The sequence below is a fragment of the Megascapheus bottae genome, chromosome 16, assembly GCF_031878675.1.
Source record: "Megascapheus bottae isolate mThoBot1 chromosome 16, mThoBot2.hap1, whole genome shotgun sequence".
NCBI lineage: Eukaryota > Metazoa > Chordata > Mammalia > Rodentia > Geomyidae > Megascapheus > Megascapheus bottae.
In genome coordinates this window covers 35532179-35546069 of record NC_143524.1, presented here as the reverse complement: position 1 = coordinate 35546069, position 13891 = coordinate 35532179, and the positions used below count along the sequence as shown (strand labels likewise).

Genomic DNA, 13891 nt, shown 5'->3' with positions numbered 1-13891 from the left:
ACTATACTGCTGACCAGAAAGCTGTCCTGCAGGGGAAAAATAGGCAAATAGAACCAAAAAAGGCGGGCAGATACCCTATGCTTCAAATCTCAGGGTGTTAAAATTCAGGGATGCAGAAGAAGTGGAAATGGGTTAGAGATGGCAGTGAGAAGAAGTAGAGAGAGAGGGATGGGTGGGCTTGGTGATGCTATGAGGAGTCATAGGGGAATCTCAAGGAAAAATTCATCCATCATACCTAGGGTTTCACAGTTGCAGGAGAGGCCTGGGTATGGGTCTGGGCTGAGGGAGGAGAAAAAATGATGAGGACCCCAGGAGGGGTACTGACAACGTATGCTGTGTCTCTGTGAAGAGCTCAGCCACCAAGCTGTGTTTGTTGTCCTTTCCTCTTGTAGAAAGAAGGAGTGTGACATGGGGGGTGGAGTGTTGGCAGATCAGGTGAATTTTCTGTAGCCTAATGACTTTTGAAAGCTGTTTGGTGTGCTGAGATACAAGTGTGACTTCCTCAATCTAAATGCAGTGGCAATTGCTGTTTTTCCTGGAAAACTGGGCCCATGTGGGCCCTGTGTGTGGTTTATTTGAGTTCCATTTTTATAGCCTTATTACCTTGTCCCCATGATGTAAGAAGCCTCTCTCTTGAGCTTTGCTGTGAAAATTGTCTCTTAAAAGGCACAAAGTGTCTCTCATCATTTGGGTGGTGCTCTCTGCCTCAGTGCTTTCTGTAGACTGCACACTTCTCGCCCCTGCCACCACTTGTCAGCGTTCTCTGATCATTGGCAATTTAGTGGGAACTTTTAGGCATCTCTTGAATCTCACTAACAGTTGGCTCGATTGCTTCTGGAAGAGTTTGTGCACATAAATACCATGCAGCTTCTTTCTGTCTGAAATGTCACCTTACTAATGACCCTGCTAGGATCTGATACCCAGTCTGGTCTTATGGCCTGGCACTGAAAACAATGACAATTAACATCCAGGGAGCCTGAGCCATTTCCAGGCACTGTGGGAAGGGATTTATGTTAATGATCTGAATTATTCCTAATCCCTATAAGGTCAGTTTTCCATTTTACTGATAGAGTGAGTCCATAGGGCTAGAAAATTTTATTCCAGGTCTGACCAGAAGCCCATATGCTTCATTTATTTTTTTATTCACTCATTCATTCAATAACAATATTCTTGGACCAGTTCTGGACTTTAGGTATATAGCAAAGGAGAATGAAGAAGAGGTTGAGGCATAAGTGGGTAGTTACTGTTCAAGGATGCTGAGCAAGTCTATACAAGAAACTGAACTGTCAGAATGGGCATTGATCCTGCCAGTGGTTCCTTTGCCTTCCTGCTTTCTGTTCTTTGTGTGTTGTCATCAGTACATGTAGGCTACTCTCCTTGTGTGTGTGGGGAGGGCTGAGGGGAGCCACCATTTGCAACTCCAGTGAAGGAGGAACTCCTTTTCTTTGCATCTGGCTGTCATTTCTGGAGAAAGGCTCTGATTGGCCTGGTATGGGTGATATGCCTTTCCTTCGATCCAGTCAGCATTCTAATCTAGACTGGAGTATCTTCTCATCCTTGTTCTGCTTCAATGGAAGGCAGAAGAAATGTGCTTAAGAGAGGTACACAGAATGTTCCAATGTAATGGATCTTAGAGAATTTATATTGTAGGATGCAGTGACTCTTGGTAGTTTTAAGTAAGGAACGTGATCAAACTTAGGTTTTATTACAATTAGTTCAGGCATTTTATGAGGTAGTGGTGGAAATAAGTGACTAGAGATGGCTGAGCTGATTAGGTGGTTGCTGCTAGAGCTCTGAGGAGAATGCCTGACATCTGAGCTTAAATAGTCCTGGGTGACTGAATTTGTGCATAGACTCCAATACAATATTGATGAGGGGGAGAAAAAGAATGGAGCTAAGGACAGTAGGCACATAAGATGTGGTGATCAACTGGGGGCTGGAAGAAAGAGAGTTAAGCAAGATTCCTCACCACCACCACCACACACAAGTATATTCCTATGCTCTGGAATCTAGTTATTAAATAGTGGCCGATTCTAAATACCTTATTTTTTCTAGAGAAATAAATTATTGGCTTTTTGTGGTACTCTTAATTGGAAAGGGAAGCCAATTGGTTGCATTTCTTTTCTTTCCTTTGTTTTTGGCAAGTCAGAAAATATCTATTCCTGAGAAAAGATCATATCTTCTGACGGTAGGAGATATCAGGACTGCCATGGAGAAATGGATGAATGACAGAAATTTCCAGTACTGGCCTGGAAAGCATACTGACTGGGAGCTTGATGCAGGGACTAGTAGGTCTAGTTTAGAAATACCAGTCCCTTTGGCATCATTCTTGCCAGGAAGACTTTTAAAGAAAGGGATTTAAGAAAGAAATGGCATGGTGTGATTCATGTTGTAACAGATTTCTTCCTGAGCTGGGAGTAGTCTATGGGTGGAGGTAGGAGTGGCAGCAAGGGTGGAAGCAGAGACACAATTATGAGACTATTGTAATCATGAGACTAGGATGCTATCAGCAGAGTTGCTACCTGACGAATGTAACTATAATCCCTCTATACATTGGAAAATGAGTTGAATTTTAAAAATTAAATACATCAATTTCTGAATAGAAAAAAAGAACAGAAATGGTTACATTGCAAATGTATTTAGAGGATGACAGTCAGTTTTGTTGAGCACTAGATAGAGTGACAGAGAAAGAGGGATGAAAACCCTGGTAATCAGAAAAGTACTGTCTATACCATGGTGGATGAAACATTGAGAGGAACAGGTTTGGGGAGGTCAGGAGACTGTGTTAGATGTGTTAAGTTTCAGATGCTCAGCACAGCCTATGTAGATCATGAGTTGTGAATTATTATCGGAAGCTGGTTATTGGCAAGGGGTTCAATGGAGAGATATCTGAGACTTGGAGAGAAATCTCAGTGAGCATCATCTACCTGGGGGTGATATTTGAATCTCTGATATTTATGGATGAGATCTAAAAGGGAATGACAGTGAAGTAGTTAAGAGGAGAACTAGGTCCCTGGGTCTCCTAGATGAGAGACTGACATGTGTGGGAAACCAAAAGAGAGGCCTCTCTTGGAAACCAAATGAATAGTGGTCAAGCTAGAGGGAATGATTAGCTGTATTCAAAAACTGCAGGAAGTGGATGCTGTGATTCAAGGCTGTTACACTAGTTTGTTTAAGACCAGCAGGGTGGTGTTAATGGTGGGAGTGGTGGTGGTAGGGTGCAAATCCCAACACCACTCCAAACAACAACAACAACAACAACAAAAAAACAGCAAGGAATAAGACATGAGTAGTGGCTCTAGCAACGTGAAGGATAAGCCAGGCCAGGAGTGTACATTTAGACTTAAGTTTAACGTTGATAATGAGTGTTAGTTCCTGCACTAACACTTTATAATTGTGCCAAAAGAAAGAGAATCTGAAAACGATGTTCCGTGGGAAGCCAGCAGAAAGCAAAGGTGCTTCTATGGGGAAAGTTGAGTCATTTGCATTTTCACTCACTCCACTCATTCTCTCACTCTGTCACTCACTGATTCATTAGCTTATTTCCTTAAAATTCATTGGGTTCAAATGCTTAGGGAGAAGGAGAGGAAGAGTCATTGTTTCACAGATGTGCTGTTGCCATTTTGCACAGGGGGAGAGGTATGGAGATGGTCACTTGTGCTACTTGTACACAAATACAGATGTACTCCATCCTGCCAAGTGGTACACTTACAAGTGGTTGAGAGTATAAACTTGATGTTACATATGTTTTGTCACAATTTTTTTAAAAAGACCACACAGAAATAAAACAAAACTTTTGAGATCTCTAGTGTCGACTTGGTCTGGGGTGTGATGTTTGGAATGAGTGACATGAACACATGGAGATAGTGTGGACGGAGGTGGGTGAAGGCATCTGACTAGAAGGGATGCTGAGAGGCGACTGTGTATGTTTGAGGATTTGCTAACACGCCTGCATGTCTGGATAGGATGATTCACTGGGATACCCAGACAAGCTGAGGCTGCCACTTTAGACCAGGTCTTGGTGGGTGCAGGCCTGACATCTTGGCTACGAGAGTTGGTCTTGTCTTATTAGATTCTGGGAACTTCTGAAGGTTTCTGCCCATAGGGAGTATTGGTTGTAAAGGTGTGCATTTATATCAATCTCTCCTTGGTAAGTCCTTGCCTATTGAAAGCAATAGAACCATGGCCTACAAGAAATTTAGATACTAAGTCTAAGACATGTATTAATGAATTGAACAGGCTGCTTTCTCATCCATTTAAAAAATTTTTATTTTATGTATTCATTTATTATTATTTTTTTGTGTGTGGGGGTCATGGGGCTTGAACTTGGCCTGTCCTTGAGCTCTTCAGCTCAAGGCTACCACCCTTGAATCAAGGGTGTCAAGTGAGTCCATTTTCAAGAGGTTAATTAGAGATTAGAGTTTCAGGTCTTATTATATCCTAGCTGGCTTTATCCTCCATCTTCAGATCTCAGCCTCCTGAGTAGCTGAGATTACAGGTGAGAGCCACGCGCCGCTCTACAAATTTTTATTGAGGATTATCTACAAGCCTGAGATGCTCTAGATAGAGAGGATAAAGTATGGGTGAACTCAACCGATCTGTTCTCTTGAAAGGCCTACAGTCTAGAAATTCCCATCTCCAAACAAGGAATTATGTTACTTTGTCCTATATGTCACCATAAATATGTGACCTGAGTTCTAGGGATCTGAGAGGAAGGATACCTGGCCTGAATGGGACATTGGGCTTCCAGGGAAAGGATTTCCTAGCCAAATACGCAGGGCTGGGCATTTTGTTTTGATGAGACATCAAAACCCAATATATATATATATATATATATATATATATATATATACACACACATATATTATTAATTAAACAGCATAAGCATTTCCTTTTAAAACTAAACTATTTTTATTGATTTCAGGTGTTGCTGGTACAAGTACATGCTTTTGGACTCAGCTGTAACTTTTCAAATGTGGAACCCTAAGCCTTCATTGGTAAGTTTGATGTCTTCTTACCATATTATGCCACTGGAGACTGGCATTTGGAATGAAGGGCAAAGGCGTTGTATCTCGGGCAGGAGCTCTGTGGAGGTCACCAAGTCTGGGCTCTAGGAAGCATTTAACATAGGCTGGAAGGATACGCAGACATGCAGTCTGTCTAATGTTTCTAAGTAGCTGCAGAGATGGAGGGTGTAGGAAGTCAGCATAGGCATACAGGCTGCCATTTGAAGGAAAAGGTAGATTGGAAAAGGTCTTCGCAGGAAGGAGATAGGATGTTTCAGTGCTTGAAAATGTGGTGCAAGATATTCTGTGGGCTCAGCCACAGATTCATAGAAGCAAAAGCTTTATAATAAGGAGCACTGGACCAGAATTTAGGGAACACTGCTGGCATCTGGTTATTCTAGCACAGTATCAGCTACTTGTTCTGTAAAGGACCTCCATATAGCTATGGCTTCTTATCTCAGCCACTCAACTCTGCTTTTGGCAACATGAAGGAAGACCTTGATAATGTGTAAGTAAATAGGTATGACTGTGTTCCAGTAAAACCTTATTTCTAGAAACATGTGGTCTATAGTTTGCCAGCTCCTTCTCCAGACTCTTAAATGCTGGGCTAAAGTATTTCACTTTATCCTGAAGGCAGGGGAATGGATTGAAGTTGTTTTGAGCCAAGAAATAAAATGACAAAAACATTTTAGGAATGTTCAATCTGATGACAAGAGTCACAGGACCTGGTTAAAAGGTAGTAGCAACACTCCAGGCATGAGGTTGTGTAGTTAACAGTAATCAGTATGTAACCAGTAGAAGAGAAATTGTAAAGGGGTAACCCAGATTGTCAACCTTATTAGACTTAGACAGGAGTCACAGAGAATAAAAGTTTAAATTTTATCTTTATGGTGCTGCGGAACCAAGCCAGGGCCTCATCCATGCTACAAAAGGGTTTTATACTTTAAGTCACATACCCAACCCCTTTTGCATTATTTTTTAGTGTCTCATGTCGCTTGCTTAGGCCAATCTTTGAGCACTACCCTTCCTATGTCTCTTTCATGGCTGTGATTCCAAGTGTGAGCCATCAAATCCAGTTTTATTTGTTGAGATAGGATTCTCATAAACATTTTTCCCAAGGTGGTCTTGAACCATGCTCCTCCTGATTTCTACCTTCCAAGTAGCTGGGATGATAAACATGAGCACCATATTTGGCCTTGTTTTTGATACGTCAAATTCAAGATGACAGTGGTTATTCAAAGGAAATGTCCAGTAGAAAATTGGAAATACAGGACTGGAGTCTGGACTGAAAGAGTTAAGTCTGGAAATGAGAGCAGACACCAGGGTTTTTGCTATCTCCCTAAGATGAGTAGAAGATGAACACTTGGGAATGTATATAACTTTGATATTGGAGAAAGAGGATAGGCAAAAGGCCATAGAATAGGGCAGTGGAGAAAGGACTGGGAGAAGGGACCCAAAGGAAGGCTACTGAATTTGTGACAGGCTCTTTGTAGATGGTCTTGAGGAATGTAATGTAACAAAGATTACATCGATGAGAGAGGATGTCAAAGCAGACTACTCGTGGAAAGTCAGGGGAGTCAAAGAAGGAGACCTATAACATTTAGATATTTGCATGTCAGAACACGCTTACCCTTAGCTTTGCAGGAAAATCACTCTGTGAGCAGTTCTCATGCCTCCTTCGGAGCCCAGCTGCCCTGGGAGTTAGTGTACACTGGGCTTGTGATTATGTTTGTCTTTCATGAGGTGTGGTAGTCATAGCTCTGCTTCAGCTGGAAGCACAGGGATCCAGCCCATGTTTCGACCTCTTTGCCATGAGACAAAAGATGTGTTGTGGCAAATCATCGCATTTGGATGGGTTAGAACACAAAAATGGAGTCGTTGTATCTCCAGAATCTAGCACAGAACCGACCTGTGGGGGTGTTATTTGCTCACTAATTAATTATCCATAGCTTTCAATGAACCGTGTGATTTAGGTCACAATACTTAGTGTCTGTGTTCCAGGCACTGCTCTTGGCATCACAATTCCAGAGGTGATACAAGACAAGGGTCTATCATCATGAGACAGATTTTCTAGATATGAGATGTCTCATGTGTCATCAGGCATGAGCATGCTGGGAGAAAGCGACCAGACTGGTAGATTAGGCAAGATAGGAATGGCCTCTCCAACAAATCAGTGCTCTTCATGTTCTTTTTTTTTTTTTGCCAATCGTGGGGACTGAACCCAGGGCCTGAACACTGTCTTTGGGCTTTCTCAAGGCTAGAACTCTACCACTTGAGCTACAGTACCACTTCTAGCTTTTTTCTATATATGTAGTACTAAGGAATCGAACCCGGGTCTTCATGCATGCTAAGCAAGCACTCTTACCACTAGGCCAGATTCCCAGCCCCAAGTGCTCTTCATGTTCTGCCATGACTAAAGAGCAATCAGCCAAGTCCTCAACACTTGCTTTGAATGCTGTTGTTGGCCTGCATTGCCTTCTCCTTCTCCAGAGATTCCCTACTGAGGCCTCTTTCTGACTATGCTTGCCATCCTGGGTCATCCTAGTTCTCCTCAAGCCTCAGATCCTGGCCTCTAGGATCTGCATCACTTTTTTTTTTGTCCTCAGCTTCAGGCTTTGCTTAGTCTCTTCTACCTCATTCCTGGTGTTCTCTCTGTGTGAGCTCATTCATATATCCTTAGGACCCAGCTCGCCCACCCATTGCCAGACTCTTCTCGCCCTTGATCCAGGCCTCTCAGTTGGCGCCACTTCCTAATTTATCCTTGGACGATCCTTTCCCCAGCTGTCCTATTGCACCAGCTCCCAGATCTCAAAGAGCCTTTCTTCTAATTTATGTTGTTGCCCTTCTCTCTCCTCATTCCTTTATTTAGGACTCATCATTTGGAATTTTTTTTTAACAAAAGCCTCTTAATTGGTCATCCTGTCCATCTTTCTCCTCCCTCATCCCACCTCCACAGTCTTGTGAACATGTTGTTTCTAATTCACACCTCCATCAAGACTTTCTTTTGCTTAAAACTTCCCACGGGGCTCCTCAGTGCTCTCAGATAAAACCACAAGCCCCTCAGTGACACTGCAGTCTTCTTATAACCTGGCCTCTGGTCTTTTCTCTTCATGCTTTTTCTCTAATCCACAGTTCCAACCTCAGTACAGCCACCAGCTGCCATTACCTGTTGCCTCTGCCAATGCTGGGGTCTTCTCCTGGGAATGACCTGACCTCTGCACCCTGTCCAGGTGACTTAGCTTGTCACCCCCCCCATTTACACCCCCTTTCTCCCCTGACCTGCAACTGACCTTCCTCCTGCCTTCCAGAACACCCTGCTTTCTGTTGCAAAGCACTTACCTGAGTAGCTGGTGGCTTTCTTGCCTAAGCTCCTTGAGGGAAGGGTGAGTACATTCACCCACAATCTCTGTGTTTTCAATGCCAAGCACTGAAAGTGTACCTGGCTCAGGAAGTGTTTGTTGCAAAATTGAGCATAGTGAAGTCTGTTTGCACAGCTAAACAGCAGCTTTGTAACATGATCAGATGTATTTGAATGGAGGTTCATTGGCTGTTGGACTTGGTGGGTCCTATTCTCTTCTTACCTTCAAGTACAGAGCAGGTTGTTCTAGATCTGGGTTTGTAGCTGCCTGCCTATCTGGTCTCCCAGCATATTGAAACCTCAGAAATGCTACTCCTCTGTATTCTTTGCCTATGCCTTTACTTCCTTCCTTCCTTCCTTCCTTCCTTCCTTCCTTCCTTCCTTCCTTCCTTCCTTCTTTCTTTCTTTCTTTCTTTCTTTCTCTCTCATTCCCTTCTTTCTCCCTCCCTCCCTCCTTTCCTCCCTCCCTCCCTTCCTTCCTTCTGACCCTGAAAGATCCACTGCAGGCCTCTACTAATTGGAGCCACCTGGCTGGGTGCCTGGGGTTCAGACCTCAGCTTCACTTCTGCCTTCTCACAGTTGCCAGAACCAACTGTACTAAGGAGGCATCCATGCCTCCATGGAGTCTGATTCTTCTGCCATTTGCTTTGTTTTCTCTATTCCGTACTCCATGGAGTCTGATTCTTCTGCCACTTACTTTGTTTTTTCCATTCCATACCCACTCTCATCTGTCTGTAAGGAAAGGAACCCCTTGGCCTCTGGGTACAGAGTTAGCTGCCCTTCCTGTTATACTCTGAGGATGACTGACTTGAGCGAGTCATAATGACCTATTACAGGCTTACCTTGGCCTTCTGAAGCCCATCAGAAGGAGAACAACCCTGGCTGTGGCCTCTGTGGTGGGAAAGCACTTCAGATAGAGTAGATAAGCAGAAGGGATAAGGAAGAACTAGACTTTATTACTTTGAAAGCAGCTACTCTGTGATGCAGACTGTGTGTGTGTGTGTGTGTGTGTGTGTGGTATGAGCATGCATGCATGTGTGGTTCTCACACACGATATTTTTACTTGTATAGTTTATCACCCTGCTGAATCTCCTTTGCTCAGGAGTCTGATGTGCCACTTTGAATAATAAATATGTCACAGCTCTTGGCTAAATAAATGTTTTCTTCTCCCAATCTGAAGGCTCCCTTCCATACACATCCACTTTAGCTCTGTGGCCCTCAGGACCCTCTTCCCATACCTCATTCAGATAACAATTATGTGCAAACCCTGCCTAGGCTCCAGTTGGCTGGGCAGGGACTGGGCAGCAGGGGAAGCCCAGTCCCTAGGGCACATGGCTGCCAGGGCCCTCTAAGGCCAGTCTGGCAGAACTCCAAGTGACTCACCCTGTTATTTAGTAAGAAAAATATAAACTTTTAAAGGGCTCCTGGCCAAGTAGGGAAATTAGATGGTAAGGGGGCAAGGGGAGGTGAAGCTAGTCAGACCCTAGGCACATTTGCTAACCACAAACTGAGATGGGCTAAGTGCAGAGAGTCTCCAACATCCATGGAGATGGCACTTGGCATGCTGGCTGCAGGCACTGGCTCTGAGAGTCAGCTAGGCACATGGTAGTGGCAGGACTTAGAACCAAGCATCCTGGTTCCTATCTGCAAGTGTGACTGTGATAAGAGGAATATTCCTTATCAGGTCTAGTGAGAGTGGAGTGAAATGTGTTTAGCTCTATGCCCGTCATGTAGAAAATATCAGATATCCAGTATCTGCTACCATTCTGATGGTTTCTAAATGTCTGGCTGTTAATCAGAACTGTAAAAGACTTTGGACAAGATAGAAAGTCTAAGATACAGTTGAATGGCCGTGCTGAGTGTGTGAGGTAGCCTAGAGAGAAAGCACTTCATATGGCAGATTATGTCCAGATATTATGATCAGCGTACATGTATCTGTTGATTTGGCTTTAGAAAAACCACTTATGCCCACTTTGATGATGCTGAGTCTAAGTTCATTATTGTTTTTGTTTCTGAGAAAGCTTTGTCAGGCAGGCCTGGGTTGGCATGGTGCCAGTGGCTGTGTGACCTACATTGGCAAGCTGGATTGCCAAGTGCCTGGACAGCACCTGGCATAGAGGAGCATTTCTGTGGTGGCTGCTGCTATTTGAAGTTTTTATGATGAACATTAATGCAGGATAGTAAGTTGGTCTGAGTTCATTGCCAGTAAAACTTGGACAGAGCTCTGAGTTGCTCTAGACTGTGAGCCTGAGAAATGCTACCGTTTGCTTATACCTTCACCTGCTGCAGAACAGCTAAAGTGATTTTAGTCCGGAGGACGTACAAGGAAAGAAACCAGTTTTATGTCTCATATAGCTAGAGAACATAAGTGATTTCTTTAGAATCTGGAATAGATAGCTGTTATTATCTTTAAAAATACGTTAGAACAGTTTCTTAATAACAATTGCTTTGCTTTCTTGTTTTCCTCTCCACTCAGTACCATTTTCTTACTTTCTCCTGTCTTGCTGGGAATGAAGTTAAACAAAATTAACCATTTAAAAAACGTGTAGCCTAATGGTAGAGTGTTTGCTTAGCATGCAAAAAGCTCTGGGTTTGATTCCCTGGTACCACATACACAGAAAAGGCTAGAAGTGATGCTGTGGCTCAAGGGGTAGAGTACTGCCCTGAGTTCAAGCCCCAGGACAAGAAAGAAAGGAAGGAAGGAAGGAGGGAAGGAAGGGAGAGAGAGACACGAGAGAGAGAGAGAGAGAGAGAGAGAGAGAGAGAGAGAGAGAGAGAGAGAAAGAAAGAAAGGTAGATACCTGTTGACAGAATGCAACTTCCTGTTCAGCAGCTGAATTTGGCTTGCCCAAGGCATTTCATGTAGCATTCATAATGTTTTACAACCATTAAATTTGTGGTTGATATTTTAAAACAGGTAGATTTTATATTTAAAAAAATCTGAATTTCCTGCCAGATCTTGCAATGCTCTGGTCACTTTGTCCAGTAGTTCCCTCTCCAGTCTCTTCTGTCCTTTGTGCCTTCTGGGGCTTGCTTAGACTATTGAGGCTGTGGTTATCTTCATTAGCAACTTTGGCCACAGGTAAGAAGGTCATTTCACTTGCTAAGTTGTCATTCTTATGACAACCCAGTGTTCACAGTATTTCTGGCTGTTTTAGGTGGGGTCACCTTTTCTCCCTGTGGGAGGTCCCCATTAAAATGTTTGCAACTATATCAAAACTTATATGTCAGCATAAAATGTTGGGCAATACAGCATGTATATTTCAATAGCTGCCATTTAAGGGCAGTTTCAAACAAGTGAACTGCTTTACTGGAACAGGAAAATTAAAGGCACTTAGTCCTTTTTATTTATGCTTTCACTAAAAGAATTGTAATTTGGCAGACTCGGTTGTGACATGGGTAAGATTCTTGAGGGTTTGAGGACCATTAGCTTCTGTGATAGTCCCTACCAGAGGCCTATACTCCTGCCAGCCTATAAGCCCCCAGCTGGCTGTGACCAGATGGTAGGAAAGGAAAGCAGCCTTCCACTGTTCTGAAGTTCTATGAGATTTTGAAAGCTGACCTTTTTTTTTGGGGGGGGGGCGTTGGTCATGGGGCTTGAACTCTGGGCTTGGGCACTGTCCCTGAACTCTTAACACAAGACTAACATTCTACAACTTGAGCCACAGCGCCACTTCTGGTTTTCTGGTAGTTAATGGAGATAAGAGTTTCATGGACTTTCGTGCCCAGGCTGGCTTTGAACTATGATCCTCAGATCTCAGCCTACTGAGTAGCTGGGATTACAGATGTGAGCCACCGGGCACCTGGCTAATTTTTCTTTTTGTCATGCAAGAATTATATACTTGTCAAAAATTCAAACACTGAAGCACAGTAACTTAGCAATAAAAGATATGGCTTCCCCTCTACCAGTTCCTGCAGCTTTCTTCCAAGTGGTATGGAGAGGAGATACTTGCAACCATTCCTTCAAATATAACCACTTTTGTTGCTTATATTCTTAGACATTTTTTTCCCTGATGGTACTGGGATTTGAATTCAGAGCCTAATAGTTACTAGGCAGGAGCTCTACCACCGAGCCATACCTCTAGCCAGACAACTGGACTTTTGTACCTGCTTATGTGCCCATCCCTGGCTCACTCTCAACATACTCAATTTTCTTTTTGTTCAATGACCATGAAATCTCTCTATGTAGTATTATACAACTTTCTTTTTTCCTTCTTCTTTTTTTATACATTTTTATTGTAATTAATAGAAGGGTTACATGATATTTGTCAGATAGAAGGTGCATTAATTCACATACATTGATACCCTTTCACATGTCTTGGTACCCATTTCCCTCCCCCCACCCCCACCCCTCATCTTGTTTTCCCCCCTTCCCTATCCAGTTTCAAATAACCAAATACAAATATATCCGATAAATCAGGTAACAAAGTGAGATACTGTAACAATATGAGATAACCAAGGGACAGCAAAAGAGATGAGAGATAACATAGTACCTTAAGGACAACAATCATTCATTATATGGCTTATGTTTCAATATCCTAGAGATCCTTTCATTTAGCATCCTACTATATGGCCTTTTGTATCAAGATTTTGCTCTATTGCAAATCTCTGCTAGGAGAGCCCAAGGTTTCTACTGATTAAACTAATCTCCTTTTTTTAAAATAACTTTTATCAATTACTATAGTTATTTTTCCAAATGACACTTTATGTGTCATTTTATTTTTAATATATTTTAAATTTATTTAATCATTCTGGTCTTGACAGTATGTTTTTGGTCTTTACCATGGCATCCATTGCTGCAGGGGCAATTTTTGCACATACTATTGAGTTTTTGTGAAAGATTTTTTTTTTGTGGTACAGATGTCTAGAAGTGGGACTTTTGGCTTAAGACATTTTCCACTTAAAATTTGATTCAATAGTACCAAATTGTCCTCTAAAAAAGCTATACTAGACTAACCCACGTTTCTCTCAGGAGCATCCTTTTTGTGATCCCCCTCTCTCTCTCTTTCCTCACAAAAGGAAAAAGATGGCTCACAAATAGGCCATCAAAGTGACATGTTTGTCTTACAGAAACATTCAAAATATGTAAGACTGTGGGATTAGATGAAATGATTTTACATCTTGACATCGGTATGGTTACCATACTGTAGGGTGACAAAATGCTTCCTAAATATTGTAACCAGTCTCAGTATCAATGGGGTCAGGTAGTTTAAGGAAGATTCATATAGCAAGTCACAGCTTCCTTTTTCACAGCTGTACCAAGTTTGGCCTGTTTTTCCCAGCAATGACTGAGCCTCAGTACTTAGGTGGGGAATGTGAGATTTTGACTTCCATCTTCTCCAGAGGCCTCCTGTCTCTTTCTCTAAATTGGTATTTTCTCTTTGTCTGGGCACAGGCTCCTTAGCACTGACCTCATTTTGGCACTTTCTTCTTCTTGTGCCCTCAGATCCAAGCTGGACCATCTGGTCTAGCGGGAAGAGGTTTGGAGTTAGACCCTGTTTCAAATCCTGGCCGTGTTTTATTACTA

At 42.7% G+C, this 13891-nt stretch overlaps 1 protein-coding gene across 4 annotated transcripts in view; it reads left to right on the top strand.

Moving 5' to 3' along the window:
- Bmal1 (basic helix-loop-helix ARNT like 1) overlaps nt 1–13891 on the top strand; it is a 104668-nt gene that overhangs the window by 24381 nt on the left and 66396 nt on the right. For all 4 annotated transcript variants that reach the window (XM_090348118.1, XM_090348115.1, XM_090348117.1 and 1 more), the window contains exon 2: nt 4925–4997. The gene's annotated coding sequence lies outside the window, so the exon portion shown is untranslated. The remainder of the gene's footprint in view (nt 1–4924; nt 4998–13891) is intronic.